At 36.3% G+C, this 21,989-nt stretch overlaps 1 protein-coding gene across 11 annotated transcripts in view; it reads left to right on the top strand.

Annotated features, from left to right (window-relative positions):
• Window positions 1-21,989, top strand: part of R3HCC1L (R3H domain and coiled-coil containing 1 like) — a 79,418-nt gene that overhangs the window by 15,697 nt on the left and 41,732 nt on the right. The window contains exon 3 of one of the 11 annotated variants that reach the window (XM_077878065.1): window positions 1,046-1,132. The exons of the other annotated variants lie outside the window; for them this stretch is intronic. The gene's annotated coding sequence lies outside the window, so the exon portion shown is untranslated. The remainder of the gene's footprint in view (window positions 1-1,045; window positions 1,133-21,989) is intronic. 11 annotated transcript variants of the gene reach the window in all.

The following is a 21,989-nucleotide window of genomic DNA, read 5'->3' as shown; positions in this document are numbered from 1 at the left end:
GTTATTCTTGAATCTCTAATTAATAAACCTTTAGTCTGGGGCAGCCCGGGTGGCTCAGTGGTTTAGCACCACCTTCAGCCCAGGGCGTGATCCTGGAAACCTGGGATCAAGTCCATGTCAGGCTTCCTGCATGGAGCCTGCTTCTCCCTCTGCCTGTGTCTCTGTCTCTCTCTGTCTCTCATAAATAAAAAACAAAACAAAACAAAACAAAAAAACAAGAAAAACCTTCAGTCTGCATTTAGGAGAAGCTCTTATTTGTTAATTTTCTAATTTTTTTCTATGTCTGCCTTGAAGTGAAACTTCTTTTGGTTTCTCAGATTCTTATCAGCTACATTTGGCCTTCACACTTGCTAGTATAGCTACAAGGAGGGAGGAGAGACAGAGTTATAACTATTTCTAACATAGGGATTCCATCCCCTTTGCAATTCTTCTCTTACTGCTACTGCACTTTTTGTTTTGTTTTGTTTTTAAAGCTCTTCTCTGCTATCTGTTGTTTTACCCATCTTTTGGAGGGGATTTATTTACTTTAGAGAAAGTATCCATGAACAGGGGGAGGGGTGGAGGGAAAGGGAGACAAGCAGATGCCCCAATGAGTGGGGAGCCTGAACATGGGGCTCAGTCCCAGGACCCCAGGATCATGACCTGAGCCAAAACCAGATGTTTAACTGACTTAGCCACCCAGGTGCCCCTACCCCAATTTTTAGAAGGCATATATTCTAGTCTACTATAGTAGTTAAGTGCAGGGACTTTGGAATCCTAGCCGATGCTTGGAAGCTGTGTGATTTTAAGTAACTTAAATTTCAGATTTCTTATCTGTAAAATTGGGATAATCCTAGCTACTCTTAGTTTGTAATTGGCATCAAATGAGGTAATGTATACAACAGCACAGGTTAAGCCTAGTAGCTTCTACTTTCAGAGTTTATTGTGTGGTTTATTAGCATTAGTCTGTGATTCCTAAAGGAAAGAAAGATCAAGTTTTAATGCATGTCACATTTGAGGTGCAGCCCTAAAGTCTTGTCTGTTTTAACTCTCTTGTCAACTCTAGGATATCAGTGACTGGAACCCGGGATAGACCCAGGAGAGGAACTAATTTCTAATAAGTCCAGAAATACAGATCAACCTCCAGTGTCTGGTAGGAAAAGAAATGTTAGGAGGGAGTTTTTTTTTCTCTTTTCCCATCACCAGGTATATATGCAGAGTAAGAAGCAGAGTTTTCTCTCCACCTTTCTCCTACATGTTATATTGCTTTTGTTCAGTTATATTAAAGTTTTGTCTGACTGCCTTTTGAGGTGGTCAGTAATAGGTGTACTAACATTAAACTTCGAACAGTTAAATTGTGAACTATGGGGCTACCATGTCAGTGGTGTGTGAAAGAGACTAAGCTTCAGACCGTTTCCCAGCCTATAAAGCGTGAAATCAGTTGGTGCCGATGCATGGCGACTCTAGTCACTGGAGTGTAAAATAACTTGAGGACATGAATTGTGTTTAGTTGTGAGAAAAACCTTTTCATGCCATAGTTTGTTTATATATTTTGGTGTCCCTACGATCCTACTGGAATCATGTATCCTGTATACAGTTTCATTGTCTTAATACTCAGATTTTTCATGAAGTACTTCTTCCAGTTATGCAAACTATATTCTTGTGCAACTGCATGCAGAGTGGCAAAGGCTATACATCTCCAAAAGAGACTTAATACCAAAATACTGTAACTATTATATCCTGTTTAAGATAACATCTGAAAAGAACATCTTCAGTAGGTATTTGATATACAAGTTTCTTCTGTTTTTAGACTCAGATTTGAAAGTGCACTCTCCATTCTGCTTTGAAGCTTTTTCCAGTCTAAGAATTGTGTTACCAGTTTCACTGGTTGCTGTTCCCATGTTCACATGTGCCTCTGGAGAAAGGGAAGTATGTAGAGAAGGATATATTTTCAAATGGTTGGGGAGTTGGTAGGAAGAAGTATAGAGATTATTCTTATGGGGAATAGAAGAGAGGGAGTTCCTCTTCTGACACCTGGTGAAGTTCTTCACCATATGGCTTTGAGGGTGAGGCAAGGTGAATGAGGAAGTTTCAGAGGCAATAGTGAATTATTATTGTCAGCACTTTTAAGGCTGGAAGGTTATTAGAAATAGACATGCCATGAAAGCATTAAAGTTCTTTCTTACCTTCGCTGGTTTTCTTGTTTTACTGCAGCAGTCTTTGAACTCTGGTTGCTTTTGTATTCATACAGATTCTAAGCAAATTGTGAATATTTATGAAATTAATATATTATTGTGAGAGACCATCCTGCTGAATATCAAGAAGTATATTGTAGCAGGTAAATGCAGGGACTTTGAAATCCTGACTGGCACTCAAAACTTTGTCATCTTGAGTTACTTCAGCTTCAGATTTCTCATCTGTAAAATTGGGATAATAATAGCCACCTTACAGTATTATAGTTGGAATCAAATGAGATCTTTTTTATACATGTGTTTATGTATATAAAAACATTTAGCATAGTTCCTGTCATGTGGTAAATACTCATTAAATGGTAGCTGGTTATTTTTTCCTCTTTTTCTTCCTTTGCTACTACTCTTGGTACTACTCTATCACTTCTTCCATCTTGCTTGTAGGGCCAGAACCTTAATGAAACAGAAAACATAATTAGATATGGTTCACAGCCACAGATTTTGAAAAATATATCATTATTCTCTTAGACATGGCTTAATAGATCTTAACCAAATAGAAACTCCGTAAAAAAGACTTTTTTCATGAGAGGATTGTTACATTGACTTAAGATAGCCTTGCAAATGAATATTAAAAAATTATTTTATAGTGTATTTGGTTAATGCAAATAAAACAGGCTTTTTGTGAACTTAGGGAGTTTACAGAAATAAAAGTTCAAAGTATTGTCATTTCTTATTGCTCACAAAACACAAGCTGTTTTTTTTCTGAAGGAGTGCCTTTTAAAAAATTCTTAGAGAAATGTTTTGTCTGGTGTTAAGAATAGTCATGGTAGAGTTCTTGTCCAGTGTATGAGGCACTATTTTGTGGAAATGGGATGGAAAATCTTCCTAATGATTTATACTAATGGAGATGAGCATTAGTGTGGATACTATATTTGGTTATGGTCTGCATCATGCGATTATTTTTACAGCACAATTAACTTCCTGATTAGACTTTGTTTGGCTGCTATATCCAGGGTACTTGCTGGGTGAAGACCTGGGTAAGGCAACTAGGAGGAGGACAAACCTACTAGTTTCAGTTGGTACGAGACCTCGGTTCTGATCTCAGTTCCTACTCACATAGCTGTAAGTTTTAGATAAATTCCTCAACTACTTTCCTCACCTTTAAAATGAGGTAATACCATTTGGTTTTTAAAGATCTTTTTCAGCTAGAAGCTTTTAAGATACATATGGAGGTAGCTTGGCCTTTCCGGAAACGCAGCAGTGACACATTTTCGCCACAAGAGGGTAAAAGTCCAGTCAGTCAGCATGTGCAGTGTTTTGACAAGAAGATAGTGTCCTTGGAAATGAGGAGGTCACATTGCTCTTATATCCATTTAGTTTAAATAAATTATGGAGTTTCTTGCTTTTCTGATTCTACTTGAATTAAATATATTTCTGCTTTTCCTATGTTCAACTTTCTAGATAGGAGTGTGACAAATAATAAGGGAGAAGAGTAGAGGTTTCTAGTCGGCAGGGATTCATTTAATTTTGTTCTCCAAGATAATGAATGGCTCTCAGATGACCAGTGGGCAACTTTGATGGGAGACACAATAGTGTGGGTGACCAAATTCAATTATTTGTGGTCACCTTCTTCCCCCCAAATACACAGGCACACACACAAATGACACTCAACCCTAATTATCTCCATTGTCTTTGAAATCCGAAGGATGAAAATGAAATGTCTGAGAAAACAATAGAACGAGCACAGCACTTATAATTAAAACCTAGGTTCTAGCCTTTCTTTGTCACTTAATATCTATTTAACCATGGACATCACAAGCTCAGATCCCCAGTTTCCTTATTTGGAAAATTAAGGTGTTGAATTCTGACCTATGCAGTCCCTTTCAGTAATGTAATTCTAAGATTCTGTAAAAATTCTTTAATGTTTATGTGAAGGGCAGTGATAGTCTTGATACAACCTTATAATTAAGTAGTATCTTGTAAAAATAGTACATAATTTCTTTTTTTTTTTTTTTTGGACAAGGAACAGAACTATAGATGTTGTTAAGGCATAAACATTAAAGTATTAAACTACACAAGAGCAAGAAGAACACTCCACTGAGATTTTTCTAATCCTACAAATTCTCTGGACCATAGGCTCAGGGTGCAACAAATCAATCAAGAGGGGGCCATTAATAGGTAGGTAGGTTAAGCTGATGTGGGGTATAGCTGATAATGAAACATTCATAGGGGAAGTCATTTGGGGATGAGTGAGCTTTGAAAAGAGGGTATCTATATCACAAAGGGAATCTATATCAAAAAGCTGGAGTCAGAATCCATTTCTTCCAGCTACCTAAGTGGAAATAACTTTGATCCAGAGTCCAGTTATATGAGTCTGAGTTGCTGTCTGAGAGCACTGGATAATGTGGAAGGAACAAAGAGGGCACGGAGTCCAAATAGACAAGCTGAGTGTCTAGAAGGCAACAGAGCGAATGGTTGCAGAAGCGTGCTTGTGAACACAGGCAAGGATTAGTACTTAGAATTTGATACGTACATAAGAGAGTCGAAGCCAGCCAGGCAGACTGGATAGAATTTAGGATTATGAGCAAAAGACAAAATTTTAACCTGTCGTGGCTTTAATTAAGCACCATCCTTGGTGTTGGTAGGCAGGGACTGCTTAGTAAATCCAAGGCTCCACACATTTGAGGCTAGTGATAATATCACTGACAAACTCTACATGATTTGTATGGCTCTGATGGCTTCACACTCCACTGGATACACATAGTCACAGATCTGTGCACTAATACTGCAGAGTTCGTTTCACAGAACTGGCTAGTAAAAAATTTGGCAAGCAAGGTAGCTTTCCGAGTGCTCCTAGGAATGGAGCCCAGCTGTTCCCTTTGGGCTTTGAGCTGTTGGAATTCATTGGGATAGCAGCTAGAAAGAATGAAACTGTAACATTTTCAGCCTAGTTCATGACAGCAAAGCAGAGGTGTTAGAATTTCTATTCCAGAGGTTTACACTACAAGTAACTTAACCTGATTGTGTGTCTTAATATTACTGGGCTTCTGACCGCTGAAATATGGCTTGGATCGATGGTGGTTTGGAGAAAGTAGAAAGAGGGCTATCCATCATTCAGAGGCTCCATAGAAGCTGCCTGATAATGCTGCTTTCACCAAGCAGCCATCTGTCCATCCATCCATCAGTAGGATGAAATGAGATTTAGCGGAACAGGCAGCCGTAACTCTGAGACACTTTCTGACCAACAATTGTAGCCCTGGCCTGAGTCTGACCACAAAGCACAGCACTGGGGTTTGGCGGGATGTGGCAGCAAGTGTAGTCTCTTTCCCGTCAGTGCAAGCCTAGAATGTGTTCCGTATGAGACCAGAGCACAGCTATACTTCCCATATAAAATTTGATAAACTTGGGGTGACCAGCAAATAGTAATGTTCTTTCAGCTCCATATTGTTTTACAAGTTGAACAGATCCTTTTGATGGAAAGTTTTTTGTTTGACTTGGAGAAGAAATAGTATTAAGACCTGATTTCATTTTGCTGGAATCTCACCACAGTATACCCTTGAATTTGCATCCTATATTGTTGGAATGCTTTGTAAGTGCTAATGAATCAGGATAACCACTTTTTCTCAATTGAAAACACTGGGTACTTTTGGCACTTCCCACTTTGTTGTAGTATTGAGGGATAAGGCTAAATTAAATTTGAAAATAATTTAGTTATTTTATATGAATTATTTTTCCTATTAAATTGAAAATTGTACCTAGGTTGTTAGGTAGCAGAAATTGAATTTTCTTTTATTTTTCTCTACTTAATATTAGTGGTGTCAATATGAAGGAAAGAAAATATGGATAGAGAAATGTGTAAAAGACGAGAAGCTAGAAGCTAGATTACTCCTAAAACAGATAACCAGGCTCTGAGTGATTAAATGTTAACTGTCATCTTCCTGCTTCCCTGCCAGGTGCTGAGACCTCTAAGGACCTTTTGGTCAGTTACACATCTTCCTTGACTTACAATGGGGTTATGTCCTGAGAAACCCATTGTAATTTGAAAATACGTTTAATATACCTAACTTAACATCATAGCTTAGCGTGGCCTAACCTAAATGTTCTCATTTACATTAGCCTGTAGTTGTGCAAAATCATCTAACACAAAGCCTATTTTATAATAAAGCGTTGAATATCTCATGTAATATATTGAGTACTGTGCTGAAAGGGAAAAACAGTGTGGTTGTTTGGGTATAGGGTGGTTCTAAGTGTATTGGTTGTCTATCCTTGTGATGGTGTGGCTGATTGGGAGGTGTGGTTCACTACTACTGCCGAGCATCACTAGAAAGTATTGTACTGCATATTGCTAGCCCAGGAAAAGGTCAAAATTCAAAAGTATGGTTTTAACTTAATATATATGCAATTCATACTGTTGTAAAGTTGTAAAATTGTTTTTTTTTATTTTTTTTAAGATTTATTTATTTATTTATTTATTTATTCATGATAGAGAGAGAGAGAGAGGCAGAGACACAGGAGGAGGGAGAAGCAGGCTTCATGCTGGGAGCCCGACGTGGGACTCAGTCCCAGGATCCTGGGATCACGGCCTGAGCCAAAGGCAGGCGATAAACTGCTGAGCCACCCAGGGATCCCCAAGTTGTAAAATTGTTAAGTCAAATCATTGCTAAGGCAGGGACTGTGAGTATAGTTCTGTGCTCATGTTGCCTATTCTGGTATGTTTCCTACCATGGCCAGCTTCCTTGACTGCTTTTTTGAAGTGGTCACTTCAGACCTCAGCTCCTGCTCTTTGTTCTGAAGCCTTGCTTTTCATTTCAGATTGGGGGAGGGGTCAGGGGAGCCTAATGTACCGGAGATGCCTCGGAAATGAGAGCCTTGGATGAATTCCTGGGCCTATTGATCCACCGGCAGTTTATGCATCCTGACATTCATAATCTCAGTAGGCTGCTGATGTTCCTGATTAATGGGCCCAGGGGCTGTCCATCCGTCACTTCACATTAATTACTGAAGAGGTGTTTTTCCAGTGATTTACCTGACAGCGGGCTGTGATAAATACCCCTAAGCAGAGTGGGCAGTGATTAATCATGGGGCCACACCCCTCCCCCCACTTTCCCTTCCCCCTAACCACAGGCCAGCATTGGGACCTGACCAAAGAGTGCCCCCTCCCCATAAGCTATCTATCTCCATAATTGCTGGTGGATGCATATTTATTGGGGCAGTGGACCTGGCAGATAGCATTCTAGAATTTTTGCCAAAGATGATGAAAAATAAATCTTCTTAGTAGGAAGAGTAACTAGTATGTTTTTACATGGGGCAGAAAAGTATATATGAGCTGCCTTTATGTTGCTTTTAAGAAATCTGGTGGAAGTATTGCCTACCTACTCTGCATGTATTCAGCACTATGGTAGTTGCTCTGTGAGCTTGAAATAGAGGAGAAAGTACAGTTTTTGTTTTTGTGATTTTTTTTTTATGTCTATTTAGGGAGAATCTATGAACACATATGAGAAATTAGAGAACATTTCAAGGCACTAATATAATCTTGGGAGAATTGGGATAGAACTCCAGGCTTTCAGTTCTTACTTTGGCTTTAGAAAATGAAATTCAGTAAAATATTTGAATATTAAGTATATTCTACATGTCAAGCACTCTATTCAACCCTGGAACTAGGAAGATGAATGTGATGCAGCACATACCTCGGTAAGCAAAGTCTAGTGCCCTTGGCTTCAGTCTCTCAAGCTTTAAAATAAGCTTTTCTAGGAAGTTAAGTATTTTAAATTAGTTTAAAATTTAAAGTGATTTACACAATTACTTTTTTTTTTTTTTAAAGTAGGCTCCATGCTGTGCGGCTACTGCAGCAGGGCTTGAACTGGCCCTGAGATCAAGACCTGAGCTGAGATCCAAGACACTTGACTGAGCCACCCAGGCACCCCTAAAATTATTTTAATATTAACTTTCACATTAATTTTTTTCTTGGGACATCTACTGAGTACTTGTTATGTTCCTGAAGATACAAGAAACATGTGGGAAATAGTTTTTGCTCTTAAGAAACTATATTACAGAATATGAGGTGACATTCATAAGTGAGACACTTAAGAATATGTTAGTATATAATGAAACAAATACTGTAGATATGAATGCACATGAATTCACAGAAGCGTGAAATCAGTGTGTTTTCAAACAGTTAAAAGGGAAAAGCTGGATTTGAGATAAGGTTTTTGAAGGAATAGTGACTAGGAAGAGCATTTAAACTGAGACAATTCAAGGAGAGCATTTTAAAAGTTGGAGTGAAAAGATCATGAGGCCATCCAATGCAGAATGGAGGATTTGTGTCTGAGAGTGATAGAAAATATGATTGAAATGCTAGAGTGACACCAAATTATTGAACCTTGAATCTTGGGTAAGATTTAATTTATATCTTATAGACTCTGGTGAGTCACCAAGGTTTTGAGCAAGCAATTATGAAAAAAAGGTGTGTGTTAAAGTATTATATATTGATGTGCCTGATGTTATTTGGAATTACTAGAGTATCTTAGAATACTCTCACTGTCTTCTTTTCTAAGGTTGTTCCGAACAAAACTATTAAACAGATTAAAAATATAAATAAAATATAAAAATATTACAAAAAACAGATTAAAAATATAGATCAATATATGTCCCTGAGTACAATACAAAGATTGTGTGGTTTGGTTATATGTAGAATAGATAATAAAGTTTTACAATCTTTACACATCTAAGTTGAGTAAGTCAGTGGAACTTTTAAGTAATGACTACAGAATTAAATTAGGAAAGACTATAACCTTAAGTTTTAAGAAACAAATTGATCTTTGGTCTTAACTAATGTAACTTCATTAAGGTTGTGCTAATTACTCACTGGCTTCTCAAAGCCAAGAATCAGAAATTAAGGAATCAGTGCTGTCACCTATATTTTGATAGGAATTTCTAGGGAATGTGATTTTTTTTCATTAAAAAATTAATGTATAATTTACATGCAGTAAAATTTGCTTTTCTTAGAGTATATTGTGTGAATTTTGGTAAAAGCATGCAGTCCTATAAATCTCACACAATTCATATACAGAACAGTTCCGTCAATGCAGAAAATTCCTCTCTGCCCCTTTGTAATCAGCCCCTCACCTGAGCTTGAGTTATAGTTACATATAACTACTGATATATTTTCTGCCCCTCAATTTTTGCTTTTTGTAGAATGTCTCATAAGTGGAATTGTATTTCCCTAGTGGTAAATGATACTGAGCATTTTGTGGTGTGCTTATTTGCCATCTTTATATCTTTTTTGGTGAAGTATTGTTCAAATTGCTGTTTATTTTTGGATATTGAGTTTTGAGAGGCCATTATGTATTCTGGATTTGTTATTAGATATGCATTTTGGAAATATTTTCCTCTGTTTTGTGATTTGTCTTTTTATTCTCTTAAATGTGTCTGTGAAAAACAGTTCTTAGTTTTGCTGAAGTCCAGTTTATTGATTTAAACATTTTTTTCTTATTTTATGGATCATGCTTTTGGTATTGTACCTAATAAATTTTTGCTTAACCCAAAGTCAAAAAGATTTCTGCCTATATTTTCTTCTGGTAGCGTTAATAGTTTTAGGTTTTATATTTAAGGCTGTGATTCATTTTGAGTTAGTTTTTGTATATGGTGTGAGGTATGAATAGAATTTATCTTTTTGTTATAACAAATTTTTAATTTTTTCAGCACCATTTATTGGAAAGATTTTCCTTTTACCATTGAATTTTTGTTGTTCTTTTGCTGAAAATCAGTTGATCATATATGTGTGGGTCTGTTTCTGGACTTTTCCCCCCCATTCTGTTGATCTATATATTTATCTTTTCTCCAATGCCACACTGATTTGATTACTATACTTTATAGTAAACAGATAAGGTAGTATAAGATAGAGTAAGTTGTCTTCACTTTGTTGTTCTTTATCAGAGTTGTTTTGGCTTTTTTAGTTTCTTTGCCTCTCTCTATTTGTTTCAGAATGAGCTTGTTTCTATAAAATTCCTTCTGGGATTCTGATTAAAATATGAAGACAATTTGGGGAGAATTCACATCTTGATATTGAGTCTTCCGATTCGTGAACTTTATTTAGATATTCTTTGATTTCTTTTATTCAGTGTCTTACAGTTTTCAGCATAGATTCTACATATATTTTGTTAGATTTATACATAAGTTATTTCATGTTTTTGAGTGATGTTGTAAGTGGTACTCATTACATTTTCTGTTTTTATTTGTTCATTGATAGCATATAGAACACTACTTGTATTTAGCTACCTTGCTAAATTCACTTATTAGTTCTGCTAACTTTGTTGTAAAGTCTGTGGGATTTTATATGTAGAAAGTAATTCAGCAAAGACAATTTCTTTACAATTTGGATATCTTTTTTTTTTTTTTTTTTTTTTAATTGCATTGGCTGGAACCTTCATTTCACTATTGAGTGGAAGTGGTGAGAGTGATCATCCTTACCTTGTTTTTGATTTTAGGAGGAAAACCATTGATTTTTCACCATCAAGTGTGATGTAAGCTGTATGTTTTTATAACTGTTTCATTTTTGTTTTCTGTTTTTTTGTGTGGATAACCTTTATCAAAGTGAAGAAGTTCCCTTTTGTTCCCAAGCTTGCTGAAATTTTTTTGTTATGGATGAATGTTGAATTTTATCATACTTTTTGTGCATCTGTTGAGATGGTTATATATTTTATCTTCTTTGATCTTTTGCTATGGCGAATTATATTTTGTTCGGCTGAGAAAGTTTTTGTTTCTTCTTCAGTTTTGAAAGATATCCTTGCTGGGTATAGAATTCTGGATTGACAGTTTTTTCTGTCAGCACTTTAATGATATCTGGCTTTATAATTCCTAAAAGTTCTTATGCTGTTCCTCTGTATATAATTGGCCTTTTTCATTATAGCTGCTTTTAAGCTTTATCTTTTATTCTTTCTTCCTGCAGTTTGAATATGATTTGTCGAGGTGTTGATTTCAGCATAGATTCTCAAGTTGTTTGTTTGATAATGCTGAGCTTTTTGGATACGTGGTTAGACATACTTTATTATAGAAAATTCTTGGATTTATCTTTTTATGCATTGCTATGTCACATATTCTCTCTCTTTTATTTCCTGGGATTTCAAGTACACATATGTTAGATTATTTGCTATTTTCCTATAGTACTTGGATACTGTCTTATGTTTTTTGGTTTTGTTTGTTTGTTTGTTTGTTTTTTCAATTCTCTTTTCTTGTTTGTTTCAGTTTTAGTAATTTCTGTTGACCCATCTTTACCAATTCTTTCCATGGGTGTGTCGACTCCATTGATAAGGTCATTGAAGGTTTTTATCTCTGTTACTTAGTGTTTTTATTTCTAGCATTTCCATTTGGTTCTTCTAGTTTCTGCCTCTCTGCTTAAATTGCCCGTCTGTTGTACATGTTGTCCACATTTGCCATTAGAACTTTTAACATCATAGTTTTTATTATTTTTTAAAGATTTTATTTATTTATGAGAGACAGAGGCAGAGACATAGGCAGAGGGAGAAGCAGGCTCCCTGCAGGGAGTCTGATGTGGGACTCAATCCCAGGACCCCAGAATCATGACCTGAGCCAAAGCCAGATGCTCAACTACTGAGCCACCCTGGTGCCCCTAACATCATAACTATTTTAAATTCCATTTACATTAGTTTGAACATCCGGATCATATCTGAGTCTGGCTCTGTTGGTTGTCTCTTAACAATCCAGGTTATGTTTGTTTCATTTTTGATTTTTGTGATTTTGTTCTTTTTTTATATTTTTTGGTTAAAATCTGCACATTGTGTTAGAGTAGTAAATACTATTTATGCCTGGAGATGAACTTGCTTTATCTTTTGCTGTGATGTTTGTGTGTATGTTGAGGGGAGAGGGGTTTGAGCCAGAACATTCTGGTCAGGATTTTGAGCTGAATTTGGGTTTTATTGTTAGGTTACTTTCCATTTACCATGGTCTTCAGCTTTTTCTTATGTTAGCTTGTGGTTTGGGTGCAGTTTGGTTTGCTAAAGAGTTTCTCTTCTAGTCTGCTCTCCCCTCAGCTTTAGGTCTTCCCTTTGAACTTGCATTGAGAGAAGTCTCTGTTCTTTGTTCTTCCCCAAGCAGTAAATTGCTGTTGTGTCATACTAGGCTGTTGTTGGGGAAAGAGGAGTGGGGCATGGCATTTTTTGCTGGTTTGGTTCAGTCTCCGTTTTAAGGTAGATGCTTTCCCCCTGAATCTCAGGGTGGGGCTTTTTCAGCAATCTTGCCCCTTCCTTAGGGGTAGAGGTGTTGTTGTTTTTTCTTTTTCTTCTTCTTCTTTTTTTTTTTTTTCTTTTTCACTTTGCCTAGCTGCAGTGGGCCTTCACTTGCTGCTGAGGGTAACAGGATTTGTTGCCTTTCCCCAGCCACTTAAAGCTTTTTCCCCCCTTTTCTTTCCTGTAGGGGAGGTAGGCGAGAAGGATCCAGGTGGGGCTTGCTACTTTGCCCACATGGGATGCTATTTCTTTCTTCCAAGTTTATACCACAAGGCTAGACTTTTATTTCACTGTCTCTTGCCTAGTTCTTAGTCTCTTGAGCCTCCAGTGAGGTCTGTGGAAAAGATTCTGTGAGTGGGTGAGAATTCCCTTTGTTTCTGTGTTTGCGTTTGGTTCTGTCTTCTGCTGATAGTCCAATTTGGCCTTAGCAACTTTTAAAACATTTTAACCGAGTTCTTCATTCTGGCTTTTATGGTGTCTAGTATTCACTACAGGTAAGGAAGTGTTCATGTCCCTTCTCTCCTTTGAGGACTATGTCTTCTTTCCTTAGATTTTGGGTTAGGTGCTTGTCTTCTGACTTTGCTTCTCTGATGAATTCAAGAAAATTTATGATTGTGCACATTTTCCACCTTTTATTTGGTTTGTGTTAAGGGTGGAAATGACATTCTCCATCTTTCTACACCATAAACAGTGTCCAGAAGTTCTACTTACTTGAGGATATGATTTAGATATGGGATTTTTGTTGGTTGGAATACCATTTAAATTTGTCATTCTCAATTTCTGTTCCCAAATTGTTATTTTTGTTTGTTCTTTCATTTATTCTACAAAAAGAAAAAAATTATTTTGATTCTATGTAATATGTCAGGGACTGTGTTAAGTGTGGGGGGATGCAGTGATGGACAGGAAAACATAATTCCTTCTCTAATGAACGTATAGTACAGTGGTGAAGACCAGAGAATTTTTTTTTTTTTTTTTTTTTTTTTTATTTATGATAGTCACAGAGAGAGAAAGAGGGAGAGGCAGAGACACAGGCAGAGGGAGAAGCAGGCTCCATGCACTGAGAGCCCGACGTGGGATTCAATCCCGGGTCTCCAGGATCGCGCCCTGGGCCAAAGGCAGGCGCCAAACCGCTGCGCCACCCAGGGATCCCAAGACCAGAGAATTAAAGAAGTAATTGTAATCAAATATAAGAGCTATAACAGGAGAGGTATATGGCAATGATACCTCACCTAATCTAAAATCATTAGGTAAGGCTCTCCAAAAAAGAATAATGATAGAGACCTCTAAAGCCTAAGTAGAAATTAGGTTAAGTTGGTTAGGAGGCTGCAGGGGGAGTAAGACTAGATAGAGGGAAGAGGTTGTGTAGAAACTAAGATGAGAAAACCAGTAACATGGAGAGTTCAAGAATCTGAAAGAAGTTTGATGTGGCTGTGTGGCATATGAAGACAGAAGTAACAAAAGCTAAGAGAAATTGGTTGGAACCAGGTTATAGTCTTATACACCATGTTTAAAAAGTTGATTTTATCATAAGGATGATGGGAAGTTGTAAGATTTTAGGGAGGAGGATACCTAAGTAGCTAATTGTTTTAAAAGGATCATTCTTGATGCAAGGTAAAGAATGAATAGAAAGTAAGCAACACAGAGAGACCATACAGATGGGTTTTTATAATATTCTGGGCATTTGTGTGAGTTTAACTTGGGGTATCTTTAAAGATGGAGAAAATTATACAGATTGAAGAGGTACTTAGGTATAAAGATGAGTGGTACTTGTGATTGAGTTTGGAGAGAAAAGAAGATTTTTGAAGTATATCCAGTGAAGGTCTTTGAAGACCCTGGCTTCTTTCCTTAGATTTTGTGTTAGTTGCTTTTCCTATGACCTTCTCTGTGAGTTCAAGAAAATCTGTGATTATGCACATTTTCTACCTTTTATTTTGTATGTGTCAAGGGTGGAAATGATATTCTCCAGCTTTCTACATCCTCAACAGTGTCCAGAAGTCCTGCCTATTTGAGAATGTGTCTGCAGAACCTCCAAATTTCCTTTTTCCCCTAAGAGAGTAGAAAGGAAATATATTTGGTTCACTTTAATTATACCACCATTCATGGCCCATGTCTCAAAATTCATTGAGGTTTTGAGTAGAAGTAAATCAGAAAAGGAGACAAGGAAAAAAAAATCTAAGTAATAGGTAAGCCATACTGAATAAAGTTGGTTCTTTTCCCTGATTGTTTTGAGTCCTGAGAAATACAGAAGAGTGTTTGATTCCTTCAGTGTTGATGTTTAGCCTGTTGGCATATAAACAAATAAAATCTGCAAACTGTCTTCCTTGTTATTTTGGAACAAAAATAGCATACAATCGATCTTCTGAAAGAGCTGTTCCATGCAGAGAGAAATTTACTATATTTAATCACTTAATTTCCTTGTTTTTCCCAGATGTTTTTAGTCAACATTTCATGTGGTAGATGTAAAAACCTTTAAAACAAGCATTGGGGAGAACAAGTCTTCTAAGACTCCACAGTGTCACCAAGGTAGTGACCACCGCCACCAGTAGCTGTGGCAAGTGTTATACAGAACACAGTGGTGGATGGCAACAGTGTTTTCCTAGGATTGGAGGAGCAAAGTTTTAATTTTCAGAGAAGGGAAAGTTAGTGATAGACGCCTCTATATGATTCAAGATTTCAGTGGTTAAGGTGTAAAAGTATGTGTAGAGCTCATGAAGGTAAACAATTTTCCTTTATTTTACTTCTCAGAATGATAAAGTTTAAATATGGTATGTTAACACAATGTTAAAGTTAGTGTGATTCAGAAAATTCAAGAATTGTTTATTGAGGATATACTGTGGAGTGCAGAGTTCTGAGCAGTTTTAAGCTTGAATATCAGTCAAAGCTGGGTTTCAATTCTGTTCCCACTGCTTACTAGCTAGATGTATGACATTGATTCTTAGTGACCTTGTCTTTAAAATGGTAATAGTTGTACATATCTTGAAGACTTGTTTTTGATGGTTAAATGAGATAATATATATGAGCATTTAGCGTAGTGCTTTATTCATCAACTTTAGTGCAGTTCAGATTTAAGTTATGTTGCCATGTACAGTTCTTTAAATCCAACAGACTATAAGGTTTTTTTTTTTTATAGTATTGGAAACATTCATAGTCTCAGCACTTTTCAGTACTGACCAAAAGTGGGTAATACTTTAAAAATATAGAGTATCATTTTTTTGATGGTGGTAGTACATTGTGGTATTCAGGAATGAACCAGGTATGGAGGACAGGGATTTAACCTGGCTCCGGTTTAATTTTTCTCTCACCATTAGTTTGCACATTAAGTCTCTTTCTGTAAATAGATATGTACTATGTGTCACATATGGTACATTAAGAAAGGTCTACTTGTGGGATAATAGGGACAACGATAATAGCACAACGATAAAGAATTCTTAAATTTCATTGAGAATACTTTCACCTATTCAGAGTCTCAAATTAAGGAGAAACATCTGGATTCATATTGCTTTGTGTTAGGAACATTTGCTTTTATACTCATTTATTTACCAAACATTTATTGAACACCGTCCATTGCCAGGAATGGTGCTAGGCACTGAGAATATAAGATTGTGATAAGGCATTTCTTGCTTTCAAGGAGCTCAGAGTATAATTGAGAATTGAGTGAGCTAGTAGTTTGGTATGGCAGCAAGGAGCAGAAAATACCTCCCCCACATTTACTCAGGAAATATTTATTGAAATCTACAACATGCAGCAGGCATTCAAAGAGATCATTTAGGGCTGCATCTCAAAAGGAACAGTCCTACATCATTCTTGGCAAGTAGATCTTCAAATAGTAATGGAGAATCTTGGATTTGGATTCACTATAGAACAGGCATGGTGTAATCTTAGGCAAGACTAGATCTCTGAACACTTGCTGATCAGCTTTCTTGACCCACTGGTCTTCCTCTGGCTTTTCTTTACTTCCATGGCTCCATGGCTCAATTATTTTTGGAACAGCTTTTGAAGAAGCAAAAGGAAGTAGTTAGATCTTCTGATCTCCTAGACATCAGCTAATTGATATGGTTTTCCTAACTGTTTTTCCCCGCAAAGGATTGTCAGATATTAAAGCTGAAGGTTCTGAACACACTGGGATATTCGTATTGTCATAAAGCATCAAAGCATATTGCCAAAAGGGAGTTAGGAGCACACACACTGGAGTCAGATAATCTGGATTAGAATCAGCCACATTCTAGTTCTTTGGCCTTTAGTGTGTTAACATCCCCATGGCTTAGTTTTCTCATCTGTAAATTGGACTGGTAGTAATACTGCTTTGTAGGGTTTTGGGAGACTTGAATGAAGATGATACTATTTGAATATCATCAAATAAGCAAATAATAACTGATAAGGGTTCAAGATAGGCATCATAAAGTTCATATATTAAAGTTAATACACTCTGCTCAAGTAAAAGGCATTTCTGATCCTTACTTAGAAGCCTGTTATTCTTATTTTATAGATACTTTGAACAATGGAATTTATAGCACTCTAAGAGAAATGAAAATGCTTAGAGTGGCAAGATATGACAGGTAATGGAGGAGCAGAAACAATAAAAATAGTACTCTACTAGTAATCTGGAGGTCATAATATAGTTGTGTTGTATGTGGGCTGAGAGCAGCCTTTCACAATGAGTAAGGCCCTGATGTGTTACTTTGTACATGACCAGTTTAGCAGTTTGGATAATGCTTCCCATTAATGAATCTGTTTCTTCCATACCTTTGAGTAAGGATTATGTAAGGTCCTCAAAATGAGTGTCTAAAACTTATTTTTTCAGTCCAGGTGTTAAAAGAAAGCCTTAGGAATCATCTCCTCAACTGTAGATAGTAATGTTATAAGTTATTGTCTTTATTCTGTTTATTTGAAATATAAGCTATATTTTGGGAACCTGGTTTGAATAGAAGTTAAGAATAAACCTTCAAGTGGATGTAGGAATTATTTTGTGTTTTCAAGTATAAAATATGTCATTGTATTAACTAGTGCAAGTGCATTTACGGAAGGATGCATTAAGAAAACTACAGCAGAATCAGTCGTGGTTCATTAGCAGATTTTATAGTTTTTAAATGTGAAGCCATTTCTCTGCTGTCCAAGTATAATTTTTTATGTTATTATATCACACACAAGTGCCTCTGTGTTGTGTTTAGGTCAAGTGTATTTTAAAGTGAAGCTCTTTTGCAGAGGAAGGACATTTTTGTTTTTTTTTATTTGCAGAAATATGCTGAGCTGTGGGAGTATAGAACCTTACAAGAGTGGAAAGATTAGGTATAGGTTTATTCCAAATTTTATTATTTTGCCAAAGACTCCTGGTAAGGTGGTGTAATCTTCAGATGTCTTTTATTTTTTTAAATCTTAAGATGTCTTACTCATGTTTTACTTTCCCTTTTGTCTTGCTCTACAACAAAAATTTTAAATCATTTGAAATAATGTTTTCTGCGCCTGCTGTGAAAATCTCTGATATGAGTATGCTGTTTAGTATTTTTAAAGTCAATCAAGTAAAACAACTTAGTGAATAAATTGATTTTAAATTATGATACAAATCTAAAATTTTTAAATTAAACTAAAATAATTAAAAAACAAGATTAAAAAACAAGACCAGTGCAAATAGTAAGGGTATTTTTTTTTTTTTTTTTTTAGTAAGGGTATTTTATGGAATTTTTTTCAGTCTCATCTGTGTGTATGATTTCATACTGTGTCATGTGAAATGTCTTTAACAGGAGTGCAGGAAAAATTTTGAAAAAAACTAGCTTAGAAAATCTAACAGGAATCTATGCTCATAGCAGATAAGTCTTACAAAGCTTTTTAAAAAAATACAAAAAGTAGAAGAATATGTAGTAATATGTTTGTAGTGATTATTTTTATAAGGAGAGAATGCAGCTTTTTAAGTTTTAGGTTTGTTGTATGATGCTTTTGCATTAAGAAAAATACCCCTAAAACTTAACCTTTTTAGCTAGTTTTATACCTTACTAAATTTTTTCTTAAAATGATTTTCTGTTACAGACCTTTGAGTCATCTATTATCTTTTAAAAAGGTAACCTGTTTGACCTCTCTCTTTCTAACTTGGAGATGTCATTCCTCAGGTAGTAGACCATAGTGACCAAATAGAAGAACTTTGTAATCTATTGTGATCAGAACACTGAATATTCTGTAAAAGTTTGTAAATGAATAGTAACTGCTACATTCCCAAGTTCATCACCCAGTACTCCAAAGTTATATATGCCCATTGCTGAAAAATCAGAACTTAAGCATTTGTGACTGAATTCAAGTGACTGAAAAACTGATTTTGTACAGGCTTTAATGAATCCTGAACTTTGCTAAGGTACAAATAAGTTTTAAGAAAGATGTTGGATATATGAGCCTGATTTATATATGAATATGAGGCTCAAGGTGCTTTAACTCCTGAGGTGAATAATTGAGCACTTCCAAACATTATATCCTACCTAGCACTACCCTTACGTTTCTAATAAAGATATAACAGAGCAAGTATTGATAGATTTTCGAATCTTACAGTTGTTAACTTTTTGTTGGATCATTCTTAATACCTTGTACTTGCTCTCTAACTCGTTCCAGTGAGGTATTTATCTCCTCAGCTCAACTGAAACCATTCCAGTGTCACCAATAACCTCCATCCTGCCAAATCCAGGAGAAGATTCTCAGTTCTTCCTACTTGACCTTTCTGTATTTAATACAAATGACTACTCTTGCCTTTTAAAAATGTTTTTTAAAAAAATGTTTTCTTCACTTGGCTTCTGGGATACTACATGCTTCTGTTCCTCCTGTTTTCTTCTTCATTCTTTACTGGCCCACATCTTCTCTTCCTGACATCTAAAGGTTGTAATTTTCCCTGTGGTTCAGTTCCCCTGGCCTTCTTTCTGTGTCACTCCCTAGTAGTAGCCTAATCTTGTTTCTTGACTTGAATCCTTATGGTGATGACTCCCAAAATTTTATCTTCCAATTCTTTCACCTCCCTTGAACTTTAGACTTACATTTCCAATTGCTTGCTTAGCAACTGTATAGGGTGTCCAAAAAGCATTCAAATTTAAAATGTACAGATCACAACTCTTGATTTCTCTTTTCCTATTTCCTTCCCCTAGTCTTCTGTACTTAGTAAATGTAACTGTCTTCACCCAGGTTGATCAGACCAAACTCTCAAAATGACTCCTCTTTTCTTTTCACGTCCCATACAGTCATTCCACCAAGTTTTTGTTAGCTTACCCTTCAGTATATTTCATTACTCTGGCTACTTCTTGTGACCTCCTCTGTTGAAGGAGACATGCTTGCATGCCTATTAGTTTTTAGACTTTTTTTTTTTTTTTTACAGATTTTCCTCCTTCTACTCTTACTCTTTGTAGTCAGTTCCTTACATCTCTGCCAGAATGATCTTTAGCAAAGGTGAGTCAGATCATGTCATTGTCTTACTGAAACCTTCTAGTGATTTTTCAACACATTCAAAATAAATTTCAAAGCTCTTGCCTTGGCCTGTGGGCCCCTACTTGTTCTGGCCGTTAGTTATCTTCTAGTACCCCTTTTTACTCTGTTGTCTTGCCTCAGAGCTTTTGCACTTGTTCTTTTTTCCTAGAATTCTCTTTTCCCTGGATGATTTGTGTGACTCTCTGGCTCAGTTCAAGTATCAGCTCAGGTATCAACTCCTCAGAGTGGTCTTCCCTGCTTTGCTCTATGGTTTTCCCTTCTAAAATAGCCATATGTCTTATCACTCTATATCTTTGTCCCTGTGTTATTTTACTCCATCGCATTTATCACTATCAGACTTTATATGTTTCAGTGTTTATTTTTTGTCTCTACTATTATAGTGTAGCTGCATGAGGCCAGAGACTTGTTTTGTTTTGTGTTCCTAGTGCCTAAGACGGGACTTGGCACATAATAGGTGTTTGGTAAATGTTTGTGGAATGAATAAATGTATGGGCCCTGAATCACAGCTGGAGGTTAGGGAAGTATCATCTGTTGAGAAGTCTCACTTGTCATGATCAGACAGGTATTTATTTAGTGTCAAATGTAGTGCTGTGGCATTGTAGATAAAAAGACACTAACCCTACTCTGAAGGAACTTACTGTTCAGAAGAGAACCAGACATGCAAACACATAACTGTAAAGCAATATGATAATTGCTTTAGTGAAGGTATATGTAAAGGTATATAGTGGGAACTTACTAGTAGTACAAGAACAGATGAGGAAGAGTCAGTGACGAAGTTACAGACGAGGTAATCTTTAAAGTGAGAGTTGAAGGACAGGTAGGAGATCATTAGGCAAGCATCCAACAGAAAAGGTAGTAAGTCTTAAACCTTTGGTGTGAGAAGGCAGCTGGTCATGTTTCTAGTAGTACCAGGAGTTGGAATTGATGGAATATGAAGTCTGAAATTAGGAGTGGCTGGAAATGAAACTAGGTAGATAGATATTTTTAGGGGTGGCAGTGTTAGATCACATAGAGCCAAATACACTATGCAAGATACTTTAAAGGTTTTATGTGATAAGGACCACTGAAGAATTTTGAACAAGGAAATGGCCAAATCTAATTTGTATTTTAGAAAATTACTGGAAGCAGTGTAGAAGTAGAATGAACAGGGCTTGGTAATTGATTGAAATGTCAGGGATAATGACTTCCAGGTTGCTGGTGTGAACAGCTGGGTTGACAGTGATTCCATTCCCCTAACTATGAAATTGGGGAGGGAAGAGCAGAGAATCTTTCTGAGGGGATGGCTAGAATTTAAAAGTATATAATTATGTTCTCAGAAATCTGTTAGTTTACTTGTGTCACTTAACATATTTTGTATATTACATTTAATTAAAAACATCATTAAATTTAGGGTTTTTTTTTTGAGATTTTATGAGAGAGAGAGAAAGAGAAAGAGTGTGTGTGTGGGGGGGGGGGTTTGGGGGCAGAGACACAGGCAGAGGGAGAAGCAGGCTCCATGCAGGGAGCCTGACGTGGGACTCGGTCTTGGGACTCCAGGATCATGCCCTGGGCTGAAGGCAGTGCTAAACTGCTGAGCCACCGGAGCTGCCCTAAATTTACTTTCAAGATATTTTTATTCCTTCCAAATGGACATATATGATGCTGAACTGAAAGATTCTGGCATCTCTTAGTTTTGCCAGTTTGTAAGTAGACCAGTGAGAATAAGAATGTTCTTAATAGAATAATAACACAAAGGAAGCTTTATTATATGCAAAGAAATGATTCTAAATCTAGGGCCCTTCACAGTTTTAAATATATCTGAAAAAAATGCTCATAAATTTGAGTTGAGGATAACTTTTACCACATAGTTATGTTGTTTAATCAGTCTTATTTTCTAATTTGTGAAATATAAGTAGACTTCTTTTGATGCTTTATTGTTTTGATTCTTGTGAACTTATGGAACATTTAAAGTGTTTTGTCTATGCAGAGATAAGCTTACCTACACATTTATGTTTTAGTTGATTTCTTGGTTTGGTATATTGCCTTGTTGTTAAAAGTGAAAATTCTGAAACAGGTAATACACAAGAGGATAAGCAGACTGTTTGTTCTTGTGGTATTAGATATGGCAAGATATTAGCCCAGTGCT

This window comes from Canis aureus, chromosome 29 (assembly GCF_053574225.1).
Source record: "Canis aureus isolate CA01 chromosome 29, VMU_Caureus_v.1.0, whole genome shotgun sequence".
Taxonomy (NCBI): Eukaryota; Metazoa; Chordata; class Mammalia; order Carnivora; family Canidae; genus Canis; species Canis aureus.
This window is presented reverse-complemented; position numbering and strand designations above follow the sequence as displayed.